The 15,610-nt window shown below is 44.5% G+C and overlaps 1 long non-coding RNA gene across 1 annotated transcript in view; it reads right to left on the bottom strand.

The window, feature by feature from the left end:
• The window catches only part of LOC141095719 (uncharacterized), a 92,303-nt gene that overhangs the window by 51,234 nt on the left and 25,459 nt on the right, over window positions 1–15,610 (bottom strand). The gene's annotated exons all lie outside the window — the stretch shown is intronic.

Below are 15,610 nucleotides of genomic sequence, written 5' to 3'. Positions count from 1 at the left end.
AAACTGTTTAATGAAAAGAAAAAAAAACAAGAAGATAAAAAAAATTTCCCTCTACAGTACTATAATACAATTAAAAAAAACAAAAAAAAAAAAAAACCACAAAGGCAGCTTTACATGAGACCAATTCTTTTACCTCGTGATACACAGATCCCATTTTTACAGTTTTTCCACTCAGCTTAAAGGGGCACCAAGGACAATTCTTGCACTTGTAGTTCCCTACTGGACTACTGGATTCCAACCAATTGTTCCGTTTATCCTGATATCTATTTTTTACCGGCAAATCTCGGAGATTAGTTCTCCGTTTACTTGCAAACAGGGGACCTCTGCCGACCACGTCCAATAGATCTCTATCACCTTCCAAAAGATGCCAGCTCTGTCTGATTACAGTTCTAATATGTCTGTCCATAGAGTTAAAGGTAAAACTAAACACAAAACGTTTTTCTTTTTGCTTTCTGCTCTGATTATTAGTGATCGCTAAATCATTAACCCTTGACATAGCTGAGTCTAAAATAGACACCGGGTAACCTCTCTGTCTGAATCTGCTGTGTAGTTCACCTGCTTGTTTGCGAAAACCCTCCTCATGGCTATTGAATTTTTTAAGTCTAAGAAATTGACTGAAAGGTAGGGAATTTTTGACATAATAAGGGTGTGCAGTTTTATAATGCAAGAGAGAATTAGTTGCTGACGGTTTGCGAAAAATTTCCGTGCGCAAAATTCCACTTTCCAATGATAATCTGACATCCAAAAAATCTATCTGGGAACCCCCAAAATGAGATGTAAATTTCATGTTCATACAATTATACAAATTCAGAAATTCCACAAATGAATCAAAATCTGTTCTGGATCCGTCCCAAACTATAAAAATATCGTCCACATAACGGATGAAAAGTTTTATGTTTCAAAAAAGGATTAGTAGTTGCATATATCACTTTTTCTTCTAAGACTGCTAAAAATATTTTAGCAAATGTACACGCGACGGGCGTACCCATCACTGTGCCTTCTATCTGCCTGTACCAATTATTGTCAAATTGAAACACATTGTGGGTAAGAATAAATTTAAGGCCATCAGTAATAAAATTAATGGTCTCTGGATCTTTTCCAGAGCTCTGCAAAACCTGTCTTTTTTTTCTTTCTCTTCACATACATTTCATTACTAATCCTGAGTTAAATCGTGTATTATACCCCAGAGCTGCACTCACTATTCTGCTGGTGCAGTCACTGTGTACATTACATTACTGATCCTGAGTTACATCCTGTATTATACCCCAGAGCTGCACTCACTATTCTGCTGGTGCAGTCACTGTGTACATACATTACATTACTGATCCTGAGTTACATCCTGTATTATACTCCAGAGCTGCACTCACTATTCTGCTGGTGCAGTCACTGTGTACATACATTACTGATCCCGAGTTACCTCCTGTATTATACCCCAGAGCTGCACTCACTATTCTGCTGGTGCAGTCACTGTGTACATACATTACATTACTGATCCTGAGTTACATCCTGTATTATACTCCAGAGCTGCACTCACTATTCTGCTGGTGCAGTCACTGTGTACATACATTACTGATCCTGAGTTACATCCTGTATTATACCCCAGAGCTGTACTCACTATTCTGCTGGTGCAGTCACTGTGTACATACATTACTGATCCCGAGTTACCTCCTGTATTATACCCCAGAGCTGCACTCACTATTCTGCTGGTGCAGTCACTGTGTACATACATTACATTACTGATCCTGAGTTACACCCTGTATTATACTCCAGAGCTGCACTCACTATTCTGCAGGTGCAGTCACTGTGTACATACATTGCATTACTGATCCTGAGTTATATCCTGTATTATACTCCAGAGCTGCACTCACTATTCTGCTGGTGCAGTCACTGTGTACATACATTACTGATCCTGAGTTACCTCCTGTATTATACCCCAGAGCTGCACTCACTATTCTGCTGGTGCAGTCACTGTGTACATACATTACATTACGGATCCTGAGTTACACCCTGTATTATACTCCAGAGCTGCACTCACTATTCTGCTAGTGCAGTCACTCTGTACATACATTACATTACGGATCCTGAGTTACACCCTGTATTATACCCCTGAGCTGCACTCACTATTCTGCTGGTGCAGTCACTGTGTACATACATTACTGATCCTGAGTTGCATCCTGTATTATCCTCCAGAGCTGCACTCACTATTCTGCTGGTGCAGTCACTGTGTACATACATTACTGATCCTGAGTTACATCCTGTATTATACCCCAGAGCTGAACTCACTATTCTGCTGGTGCAGTCACTGTGTACATACATTACATTACTGATCCTGAGTTGCACCCTGTATTATACTCCAGAGCTGCACTCACTATTCTGCTGGTGCAGTCACTGTGTACATACATTACTGATCCTGAGTTATATCCTGTATTATACTCCAGAGCTGCACTCACTATTCTGCTGATCCAGTCACTGTGTACATACATTACTGATCCTGAGTTGCATCCTGTATTATCCTCCAGAGCTGCACTCACTATTCTGCTGGTGCAGTCACTGTGTACATACATTACTGATCCTGAGTTGCATCCTGTATTATCCTCCAGAGCTGCACTCACTATTCTGCTGTTGCAGTCACTGTGTACATACATTACTGATCCTGAGTTACATCCTGTATTATACTCCAGAGCTGCACTCACTATTCTGCTGGTGCAGTACCTGTGTACATACATTACATTACTGATCCTGTACTAATTGCCAGTTACAGCTTGTGATATACTTCAGAGCAGCATTCACTGTTCTGTTGTTTTCCAAGCTCGTATTTGTCAAAATTCCCTCCTGTCTTTAGAGAGCTTGCATTGATAATTGTTTTTCTAGTAAGGCCTCTTTCACACATCAGGTTTTCGCCGTCAGGCGTGATCCGGCGCTTTTGACACAAACCGGATCCGGCGAAATGCAATGCCGGATCCGGTTTCCCCCCCATTGACTTGCATTTGCGCCGGATCGCGCCGGATGGCCATGCGTTTCATTCGGTTTTCGCCGGATCCGGCAATGTGTCGCGATCCGGCGTCTGGAAAAAACGGCTACTGTAACGTTTTTTGTCTCCGGCGAAAAAGCCGGACACGCCGGATCCGGCGGGTCCGGCTTTTTCACACAATGAAAGCCTATGAGCGCCGCAATGCGCCTGATCCGGCGAAAGCCGGATCCGGTGGCCGGATCCGGTTTTTTTGGTCTGAGCATGCTCAGTAGCTCTGCCCACAAGACATATATAAAAGCAAGACAGTGGGACCCACAGCCACACCCAACATGCCACCCAAGAAAGCAACCAAGCGCAGCAGGAGAAGGCAGGAGACCACTGCAGCACCATCAGCACCACCACCACCCCAAATGGAGCAGCAAATGGAACATGCTGAGGAGGGGAGGCCAGCAGCAGATGAGAGATGGTAATTATCAAATCCCCCATTCCTCCAAACTAGGGCCATGGAATATCAAGATATTCATTGGCCCTTTGTTTCTCTTTATTCAACAGCCGCCAAAGAGATGCAGCAGCAGCAGCAGAAATGGCATCACTGGCAGAAGCAACAGCAGCAGCAATACCCACAGCCATGGAGTCTGGCCATCAACAGGACAGCACATCTTCTTCTGGGAGCCCTCCCTCGCATCGTCAGCGTTTGACGGTAAGTTTTTATTTCCAAAATCCATCATCTCTGTAATATATGTCTATTCATTGCCTTTTATTTCAAAACAGGAATCACAAGATGAAGAGGAGCTCCCAGAAGAAGAAGGAAGGGGTGGACAGACACCTGGAGTGGGCTCACAATTGGTAAGTTTTTGGCATCAAACGCAGAAACACAACATCACACTACACACAACACATAGAAAACAATGTTCTGCAGACCACACACAGCAAACAAATGCCTACATCCAAAGACATAACATTTTTTGTTTTCTTCTCTAGTCTTCCCAATCTGGTGCTCGGCCAAGAGGTCCTCGCAGTGCCTCCCAGGGTCGTCGGCGACAGCAACGCGGCGGTCACCAGCGTGTAAGTATAAATATTTTTGCTTTGTTTTTTTGCACTTTTTATTTCATTTCTTTTGTGGAGGCTAATTATGTTATTTTTGTCTTGTTCTTTAACAGCCTTCACAGCGTGCTCCCGACTCTGATGGTGAGGATGGAGGAATCGATGTGGACCACCTCATCGATCTCGTCAGAGAAAGGGAGCCGCTCTGGAATATGGCTGACCGCCGCCACGCTGACCTTATCGTTACCCGACGACTCTGGGAGGAAATCTGTTCGCTCCTTGTGGGCCGCTGGGAGGACCTCGATGTTCGGGCCCAGATTAAAGAGCGTAAGTTTATACAGTACCGGTTGCTTGATTTAAACCAGTGTTTCCCGAACTCCAGTCCTCGTGGTCCCCACGGATCATGTGTTCAGGATTTCTATTTACTATGGAAATCCTGAAAACATGACCCCTGGGGACCATGAGGACTGGAGTTTGTGAAACACTGATGTTGTATACTAACCACTCCTTTCTCGTTTCAGGGAACAGAATTGTGAATCGGTGGCGGTCTGTGAGGGATCGTTTCAAGAAGGAGTTCAATAAAGAGATGCGGGCCCCGAGTGGATCTGGAGGACGCAGGAGCAAGTACAAGTACGCACAAGCCCTGTCGTTCCTCCGGGAGACAATGCTCACCAGAAGGTAAATATTACACACCACATGTGAAAAAAAATGTTAGATGTAACTTTTTTTTTTTCAGCCAGGGCCATACCATGTCAGTATTTTAATTGTTTTTTTTTCTCTTTATTCCACAGCACGGTGAGCAGCACTCAGGAGCCTGCACGATTGGACCCTTCTGAGGCGATCCCTGAGGAGACCGGCACCGAGGGACACTTCGACCGCCCCAGTACATCTGCACCTTCCCAGCCTTCCCACACATTCGACCCATCTGTCCCATCCACCAGCACAGGAGCATCGTGGCCGCCTACATTACATGAAGCTGCTGGTGAGGAGATCGCTTTCCCTTTACCCCACCCTTCTGCCCCTGCCACCTCTAGTACACCTGCGGGTACTGGGCGGCGGCGGCAGAGGGGTCAGGAAAAGACTTATGCGCCAGAGTTCTTGCATCTGAATGCATCTTTCCAGAACTGTCTCAAAGTCTTGTCAGAGCAAATCTCCGCAGGCTTTCAGCAGATCAACTCCAGCATTCTGGAGGTGAAGACACTTCTGCAAACCATGCATTCAGAAGCAAGATCTTCGCCAAACCACACCTTTTTCAGGTCTGTTGTGGAGCGCATGGAAACGCTATCTCCTACCCAGCAGATGCATGTAATGCATTCGTGCCACGGTGCTCTACAGCAGGTTACCTCCCAACCTCCACCTCCCACCACTGTAGTTCCTCCACCTGCACCCCCTCCAGCCACTTTCCATCCTCCCCCTCCTATTACATCTGCACCCCCTCCAGCCACTTTCCATCCTCCCCCTCCTATTACATACCAGCAACCTCACCAGTACCAGCAACCTCCCCAGTACCAGACATCTTCCCACTTCCAGCAACCTGCCCCGTACCAAACTCCTTCCCCGTACCAAACTCCTTCCCCACACAACTTTCCATCAACATCATCTGCTCCTACAGTCCCTGCCCAACCCTCCACTCCACCGCCCACCACCTCTTCTGCCTCCCACATGTCCACCCATTCTGTAGCTTTTTCCACACCATCACCTCTAACTGTTCCTTCCCCACCACGATCCCAGTCCTCTCTCCACACACCCAGTGTCGAAGTGTCCCGCAGCCCCTCCAGCAGTATTTCCACCCCACACTACACAGAATTGTAATGTGTGTTTTTTAATAAAAATGCCCATTGGGTTTAAAACCTTTATTAAAAAAGTTTTTTGCACTTTAAAAACATTTTACAAAAAAAAAAAAAAAATTTAAATAAAAGTTAAATTATCGTTTCACAATGGTTGTCTGTCATTTCTTTCTGCGGCGAACTATGTTTAAAAAAAAGGTTAAATACAGGGTATTTCAAAGGTAAAAAGGTATTCAAAACCAGGTATATAACTGTGGGTAAATTTTAGCTTTTTGCCACAGTTGTGTTCCTGGTTGTGTTTGAAGCAAAGTATTTCACCTAAAAAGTTGTGTTTATTGTTGGTGATTTCCTACCAATGTACACAACTTTTGTTAAAAGGTGAAATACTTTGCATAAAACACAACCAGGTACACACCTGTGGCCTAAAGGTAAAAATAGTAAGACCATGACAAGATAGCCAACTTTGGTTGGCAAAGGTATATACTGTTGGTCCAGAAGGTACACAAGTTTGGTTAGGGAACAAATCTTTCACACTCTGTCATCCTGCCAGTGTACTCTGCCTTGAGGTGACATAAAGTATAGTGCAAAATTGTCCCTCATTACTGAAACCGTCACAGAACTTCTAGTGGTAATATTTCCAATGACAACATCCATCTTCGCCAGTAACTTGCTCTTCTCTCCAACCTGCACTTTCTTCTCTACAACCTGTCAAAGAAGGGCTGTAGGAACATGCTATATATAGTTTTCCAGTAGCCAATCCCGTTCGGAAGGCCACAAGGGTCAATTTTAAAAACCTGATCCGGCGTAATCCGTCGAAAAACGGATAGAAAAACGGATGAACCGGATGAGACGGATCCGGTTTTGTCTGTCAAGAACAAGATGGATCCGGCAGAAAACCGGATCCGGCACATCAGGTTTTACAAAACATTTGCCGGATCCGGCATTCCGGCACGACGCCGGATCGCGCCTGACGCCGAAAACCTGATGTGTGAAAGTAGCCTTAGATCGTTCACATTACTATACAACAGAGTAAACCCATGTATGTGGCTGCTTGAAGATCAGATGGGAGCACTCTATCCATGTCTACATTTTAATGGGTGGTAAGGACCAGCGCAGGACAGTAATCTTTACAGGTGCTGCCATGTTAGCGAACAAGAAAGCAGAAAATGCTTTCAAGCCACGGAAAAGGGATGAGTGTACTAGTGTCAGGCAGCTGCTGAAAGGGGCGGCATTTTTAGGCTGCGTTCACACGTGGCGTTTTTTTCGCGTTTCCGCGGCTGTTTTAACCGCGCGATTTTGCCGCGAAAACGCGAAAAATAAGCAACCCATGCATTCCTATGGGATTCCGCAATGCTGTGCTAATGCTGCGGTTTTTACCGCGGCGGAATCGCTTCGCGGTAAAAACCGCAGCATGCTCATTAATTTGCGGAATCGCGGCGATCCCGCACCCATAGGAATGCATTGTTCCGCTTACTTCCCGCATGTGGCTGTGCACACCATGCGGAAAGTAAGCAGAACAATGGCGGATGGTACCCACGGTCCGGAGGAGAGGAGACTGTCCTCCAGGCTTTGGGTACCATATCCCTGTAAAAAATAGAATTTAAAAATAAAAAATATTGTTATTCTCACCCTCCGACGTCCCGCGCAGTCTTTCCGCTTCTCTTCACGCTCTCGTTCCCAGTAGTCCTTTGCGAAAATGCCCGCGATGACGTCCAGTCTCGCGGGATCGCGAAGTCTCGCGGTCATCGCGAATTACCGCGAGACATCGCGATCCCACGAGAACGGACGTCATCGCGGGCATTTTCGCAAAGGATTACTGGGAATGGATGCGTGGGACGTCGGAAGGTAAGAATAATACCATTTTTTATTTTTTTTTACATTTTATCTTTTACTACTGATGCTGCATAGGCGGCCTCAGTAGTAAAAAGTTGGTCACACTTGTCAAACACTATGTTTGACGAGTGTGACCAATCTGTCAATCAGTTCTCCCAGCGATGCTACAGATCGCTTGGAGAACGCTAGCATTTTGCAAGCTAAATACGCTTGCAAAATGCTAGTTTTTCCGCGGGAAAATCGCGGGAATTTAAAATGCGGTTTTCCCGCGGACTGGAATTCCGGAATTCTCGCGGTAATTTCCGCGAGAGTTCCGGTACGTGTGCACTTAGCCTTATCATTGCACGGATCTTCTCTTTCTGTATTTATGCTCTAGTCTTTCTGACTCTACAGATATTTTATTTGGCATTTTAAGCAGTTTTCTCTCTGGGACCAACAAATGTTTTCTTATCGTGTACAACATGCACCAAATGAACACTCTTTTTCTGTGTTCTGCAACTATACCTTAATAAATATGAAAAAAGAGATAATGATGCAATGTGATAAAATATTGACTACCTGCATGATATATAATAAATCTGACAAATTCTTCTATTTAGACAAACCGGTTTACTATTGAAGGTTCCGAACAGGGAACAAATTAAGTCATTGAATGTTGTTTAGAGCGGCTGCCAGGGCCGAGCGACCGGCTGCTAGCAGGAGGTTAACATAAAGTGAATTCTTTATTCACCTCGGTGTTTGGCAACGTCCATGCAGTCTCATTATCATATTCCGTTAAATTATTCAACAAGGTGGTATTAGTGGCGCTCGAGAAGGTGTTTTATACCGCCGGCTTCACAATAGTTACAGCAGAGGGGTCTCGAGCAATGAAGCAAAAATAGCAGTCGCGCTAAATAGATCTACAGAGCATCAGGCGAGGGGTAACGATCTGTCAGCTCTTTCGAGGACGCAGCGATAAGTGTGGAAAGTATTGCTAAAGATGCAATGAAAATTAAGAAGTCGATAAAATAGCAATTGACCCCCTATGTGGAAGCTTTTGTTCTTCTCCCGCCTTGATAAGTTTTAGAATTCCGGCTTCATGATGCCACCACTAGAGGGAGCTGCCTGCCTGCATACAGATTTCCAAAGTTACTATTGAACTCAATGGAAGTTCTATGAATCTGTATTTGGTGAGCACCCCCTAGTGGATGCATCCAACAGCTGTTTCCACAGTGTAGAGAAGCCACATAGAAGGTAGTGTGCATAAGTCATAAATAATAATTATACACATGAAAAATGTTGGTGTTTTTGTTTTTAGTTTTTCATGTTAAAATAAACCTCAAACCAGTAGTTTTCACATTGCCCACTAAGCTTCACACATGCACCCACAGTCTGTACTGCAGAGGCAGATATACTATTGGTGGAACCTGTACAGATGCACAGAAGCTCAAGAAGTTAGGAGGCCACTGCTACCTCCAAAGCAGATGTATTATGATGAGTTATTAGACTGCAAAGGGCCCAAATGTTGTTCTTGTGCAGGAGCCCTCTTCTGTCTGTGTCTGTTCCTGCTGTGCTGTGTACGTTGGGGTAGGGTCAGCGCAGTCATTTCATTCTCACTGGAGAACAGGGTTTACATTGAAAGTTATTAGACATCATTCCATGGAGCGGGCTCAGGAGCTGAGCCTGCATCATACAATGCGTGCCTCAGCTGTGTTATGCAACCAACAGAGTGTCACGCTCGCGCCTTGGCTGAATGGCGCGAGCCGGGGGGTTGTGGCCCCACTGTGCCACAAACCAGACTACCCTGGAAGGGGCGTAGCTACGGCAGCTTCCTTGGTCTTCACTGGAGCCTCTGATGGTGAGGTCAGGCTTGTGCGGCAGGTAGCTGCCGGGTGCCACTCCAGGGTGGTGTCTGGCTGTGGCTGCTGATCCCACTCGGGAACAGGACACCTTGACAGAGGCTATCGACAGGCAGGCAGGTAGACATGACAGGCACGGCTGAGACACAGGGCAGGCGGGCATGGCTTGGAGACACAGGACAGGCGGGCACGGCTTGGAGACACAGGACAGGCGGGCACGGCTTGGAGACACAGGACAGGCGGGCACGGCTTGGAGACACAGGACAAGCGGGCACGGCTTGGAGACACAGGACAGGAGGGCACGGCTTGGAGACACAGGACAGGAGGGCACGGCTTGGAGACACAGGACAGGTGGGCACGGCTTGGAGACACAGGACAGGCGGGCACGGCTTGGAGACACAGGACAGGCGGGCACGGCTTGGAGACACAGGACAGATTGGCGTGGTATGAGAAGGAGCAGGTAGGGACCTGTTCACACAGCAGGTGTAGGCAGGAGGGAGTGGTGTATGCTGGAACAGGATATGGACCTGTTCACACAGGAGGTACAGGTATGGATATAGGCAGGAAGGAATGGAATATGAAGGAACAGGTTTGGGCCTGTTCACACAGGAGGTGCAGGTAGGCAGAGCTGCAGTAGTGCGGAGCAGGCAGAGCCGCAGGAGTGCGGAGCAGGCAGAGCCGCAGGAGTGCGGAGCAGGCAGAGCGGCTAGGGAGCCGTGCAGACAGAGCTGCGAGTGTGCAGAAGCACAGATAAAGCTGCGAGCGTGCAGAAGCACAGATAAAGCTGCGAGCGTGCAGAAGCACAGATAAAGCTGCGAGCGTGCAGATGCACAGATAAAGAGGACACAAGGAAAGACACGGCAGGGAAGGAACCACAAACAAGGAGACTGACAGACAGAGGTAAGACTGAGTTCAGACAGAGGCACAGGGACAAAGACACAAGGACCAAGATATTCTGCCTCCTGGCAGGCAGACAGAGTACGGACAACGTACAGGGAACAAGACTCAAGGGCCAGGATATTCAGCCTCCTGGCAGGCGGACAAGGTACAAAGCAAGACTAGAGTAATCCTCCAGAGAAGGAGACACACAGAACAGGGCCTGGCTTCCTCAGCAGCGAGATACTAACTGAGTATAGACATTGCTCAGGCAATGTTTCAGTGGGAGTGGTGAAACTAAATAGTCAAGGGCTCCAGGTGATTGGTCAGGGACAGATTACCCAGGTGCACCCAGTCTGTATAAGAACCAGAGAGTTCAGGCGCCGCCCCCCTATACACACAGTCAGGAAACATGGAGAGCAAGCAGGAAAACAAGAGGCATAGCACATGGAGCTCAGGGCTGGCAACAGACAGATTTCACAGCATGGCTTGAAGGAGAAAGTAAGTTGGTGTGTGGGGGATGGGAGGCCATGCAGTGATGTCAGCAGGGTTGTTACACAGAGTAACTGCTGTGATCAGAGTTAGCTCCGATCCCAACAGTTTAATCTCATAGAGGCTGCATATAAGTAGTATTTAGGATATTAAGAATTGGGGACCGTTGTTTTTACCACTCATGGGTCCCCAACAACATGATACCAGGAGTCTGACGGGCTGTTGTGATGAGTGAACGTGCTGGGATAACGTGTTCTCCGAGCATGCTCGGGTGCTAACCGAGTGTCTTCGGCACACTCGAAAAATTTGTTCAAGTGCCTGCGGCTGCATGTCTCGTGACAGTTCAACAGCCGCAACACATGCAGGGATTGCTTAACACACAGGCATGTATTGCAGCTGCTGCACAGCCGCAGGGACTCAAATATATTTTTCAAGCATGCTGAAGACACTCGGTTAGCACCTAAGCATGCTTGGATAACACCTTATTTGAGCATGTTCGCTCCATTCGCTCATCACTAAAGGGCTGTCATGACAGCTGAAGTGGTATCAAGGTCCACTTCACTGCCATATTGATACTCTTGTGAGGATCAACCAGTGGTTTCCGCTATGTACTGTAATCATGTGATATTGCAATATGCAGTATAAGTAATCAAACAATCACAGGTTGCAGTGCCTTATGGGGACTAAGAAATCTAAAAATAAAAAAATAAAAAAAAGTGAAAAAAAAAGTAAAAAAAATAAATTAATTAAATCACCCCAATTTTTTTCAATGAAAAATAAGGAAATAAAAAACATCAAATAAACATGTCTGATATCGCCACATCCGCAGAAATCTGTGAACATAAAAAATTATTTAATTTCTAAGTTAACGCCGTAAAGAAAAAAAAAATGAAACTCCAGAATTCTCAACCAAAAATACTATAAGGAGTGGAGATGAGTGAATAAATTTGTAGGATCCCGATCCAGGGGTCAGTTCAGCATTCCATGGTTGCTGGACGGGAGCCCTATGAACTGTCGACATCTCCGGTTCCTTTTAGATTGGCTGTCATGGCGCGGCATCATGAGTTTATTACACTGCAATGATGACGTTGCACCAGGCCGGCTAATAAAAAGAGGAGCTGGAGATGACGGCGGATGGTAGGCGGTTGCAGGGCTACTACCCAGTGGCCATGGAATTGTGACCTGATCACTGGATTAGGGTTGTTCAAATCAATTCTGCGATCAAAATAGTAACAGCATAAAATGCAGCTCACCACGCAAAAAAAAACCCTCACAAAACTCGACAAAAAAGTAAAAAATGTCTCAGAAAATGCCTCCAGATTTTATTATAAAAAAATTGTAAATGATCAGAGGCGTTACCAGTGTGAGACAGGTAGATCAGGAGGCCAGACTGTCAGTCGTTACATGTTTCAGTTTCACACTGGTAACGCCCCTTTCATTTAAGATTAGGCAGATTGTCCGGGAGATCTGTGTCCGGCTCATAGATCTTAACAGCTCATTTACATATTAAGAAAAGTGTGGATTTCTCTGGAATAAGACATCGGATCACAGATATCAAGGTATGATTTAATTCAGCTTCCTTTTTTCCATAGACTTACATTAGCTGCGGATTATGATGGATGGTCGTCCGTTGCAGCCGTTTTTGACGGATCCCTTTGATTTTTAGCATCCACCGTCTGGAGTAGACGGACGAGGGAACGTTTTTTTCAATGGCGGAACCGCTATTTTACAATGCGCATGCCCGAAAGATGTTTCCTTTCATGCATTTTAACCCTAACCACCCTTCTGGCGGCGGCAAAAAATTCTCTCTCTCTCTCTCACTCTCTCTCTCCTTTTTTCCAGACTCCTGTTCCTTTAAATTTCATACACTGGCGGATCCGTCCACAAAACGGATCCGGTGCATCCGTTTGTTACATAGCGGAAACGGATCCTTTTTTTACAGTTTGGCGGATTTCAACTGACGTCAAACAACTGAAGCCTTAGGAGGGGCGATCCTACAGACAGATTCCTTTTAATAGAAGTGAATGTGTGTGTTACAATAAATGATACAATAATAATAATAATTGAAAACAAATGTAATAGAAAATACATTTAATACAGTTTATTTATTAATAAATAATAAGCTGATACATCCCTCTAAATTTTGAAATGTGAAGAAAATTCCATAGGATTCTATCTCCATAGCAACCTCAAAAAGAGTTAAAATGCAGAGAGATCGATGATTGTTTTCCTACCATCTCCTTTCACATTAACTTTGTTTCAAAACGCGGAAACTATAGTAAAATATCCAAAATAGTCTGAATGGGTTTTCTTCTTAAAAAAGAAAAAAAAAGTGACTTTCTGTATGAAACACATGGAAGAGATTATTAACGTGAAAGAGAAAATTTAAGCCCCTGCTTCCAAATTTGGAGATGTTGGATGTTTTAAGGTCAAGAAAAAAGGAAAGTAGCTGCGATGCAATTTTATGACTACATTTAAAGAAAATAATTGTCTGTTGCCTTTTGCCTCAAACCATCTGAAAATGATATACCGGCTAAATTAGACATTTCATTAAAGTTGTAAAAAAGGTGAAGTCTCTTAACCTGCGGGTTACTTCATATGCTCTTTGCAGGAAATTCTCAGGACCTTGGGATACAAAGCAGAGGAGGAGATCTTGGATGATACTCTGACCGTCTTAAAGGAGCACTATGCATAAACAATATAAGAAAATTAGAACAAACTCTTAATCCCCTTCTCCACTGCATCTTAAAAAAAAATTAGCCATTTGCTCCTCCTCCTCCAATCTTTTGCCTAGCTGTAAGGCAACTGTCTGCAGCAGAAATCCTGTCTGACATATTAACCTTCATGTTTTGTAATTCGTCACCAAAAGGAAATGAATGTAATGGTAACCCCGGGTACTTCATGATTAAAAATTAATTTTTATTGATACAATAATTTTAAAAGGTGTTAAAAGAAAGGTGCCAGCTCATTAAAAGAGGGACAAGATACCATGGGGTACCACGTTGTTACGAGGGTTGGACTGGCCTACCAGAGAAAAGGAGAATCCTCCGGTGTGCCCTAGATTCTGGTTTAGGAGAGTTCATAGTGCAAACCTTGCAGCTGCTATGGGGCTCTTGAGTGGGGGAAAAAAGTTGGGCACACAGAATCAAATCCTCTGGTGGGCCCAATGTTCTTCAGTCTGACACTGGTCATAACACAAGCTATTTAAAAAAAAAAATAGCAAAACCCAACGCAATGAAAGATATAGTAGATTGTAGAGGAAGAAATCCTAAAGAAAAATCCAAAACTATAAAGTGCAAATATGTAAGCAATTCAATTGGATAAGATATATAGCGATGACCTGAAGATTTTGAAAAGTAAAGCAGCAAACTGTAGGGAAAGGCAGGAAGAAATGGCAGTCACAGGAACCTAAAACCTGTGCTAACATGGGTTGTAATGAAGGTACATGCCGCACATAGACAACAGGAGGTTCAGTAATCTGGGTCCTCCAGGCTCAGTAAGGCTGCTAATAGTATAAATGTGAGCCGCACTACTAGCAAGTCAGGTAAAGTCACAGCTGCAATTTACTGCAGATGTAAGTATAGATTATATTGGTGCACATAAATAATTTTCTATCAACAGAAAACTGAGTATAAATTTGAGAATAACCCTTTAATAACCCACAAGTAAAATATGCCCAATCATTGTTACATGTGCCAATGATTGGGCATATTTTACCTGTGGGTTATTAAAGGGTTATTCTCAAATTTATAATCAGTTTTCTGTTGTGATTTATGTGCACCAATATAATCTATACTTACATCTGCAGTAAATTGCAGCTGTGACCCCCTAATGATGACCCAGGGATCTCTTTACTCTCCATTGCCTCCGTCCGTCCTCCAGTAGGTCAATGCTGTCTATTGAGCATGCCCAGATCACCTAAGGAGCATGTGTAATAAACATCTGACAGCCGGGAAGTAGCACATTTCAGCTATGCTGCTCTATAGGTCCCACTGATACAAGCTGCACCTAATGACCCTGTCTAATTCATGAAAACAGATGCACCTATGACCCTATATAATAACAAAACATCCCCCAGGCACATCGCCCTGAATGAATTGGTCTCATACAAAACCACAGAAAAAAAAAACACTCTCGTGGCTCTTGAAACAAGAGAGGGAAAAAAACAAATGACCAAAAATGAACATTGACCCAGTGAAAAAGAGGTTTATTACTAACTATTTCCATTCATTAATAATAATAAGCGCCTCCTCCCCCACTCCCCATACTACATAAGTTTAGGTAAGTGTTTTTCAATCTTGCATCTTGGGGCCGAAGAGTTAAACTGTTTACACGATGTCAGTATCTGAACGCCCCGTAACAGTAATTCATTGTTTGTATTCAGCTCGTTGATGTCACTTTGTGGTTAGAAATGTTCCAGAGCTCGGTTAGTATTCTGCCCCGGAGCTCAATGCACTGAATACGTTTCAGCAGATAGCCACACAGTAATTAAACAGCTCACTCTGCACAGATGCATGCCGTGTTGTGACCGCCCATTAGTAGCAATCTTCCTAGAACAATATTTAGGATCTGTTCTTGTTGATGTGACCTATTTCTGTAGGACCGCGCATTGTTCCATTTTGCAGATTGTTAAGAGATATCCCAGAACCATTACATTAATCACCAAAATTCCTTGGAAATGTACTTGAAGTATAAATTACCTTTGGGTAACTTAAAGGGAGTGCATAATCCAAAAAATGATATATTCTAGCACATTGCTCATTAGCTTC

This window comes from Dendrobates tinctorius, unplaced genomic scaffold (assembly GCF_039654945.1).
Source record: "Dendrobates tinctorius isolate UK_male_01 unplaced genomic scaffold, ASM3965494v1 ptg000070l, whole genome shotgun sequence".
Taxonomy (NCBI): domain Eukaryota; kingdom Metazoa; phylum Chordata; class Amphibia; order Anura; family Dendrobatidae; genus Dendrobates; species Dendrobates tinctorius.
Note: the sequence above shows the minus strand (reverse complement) of the source record. Positions and strands in the feature narration are given on the sequence as shown.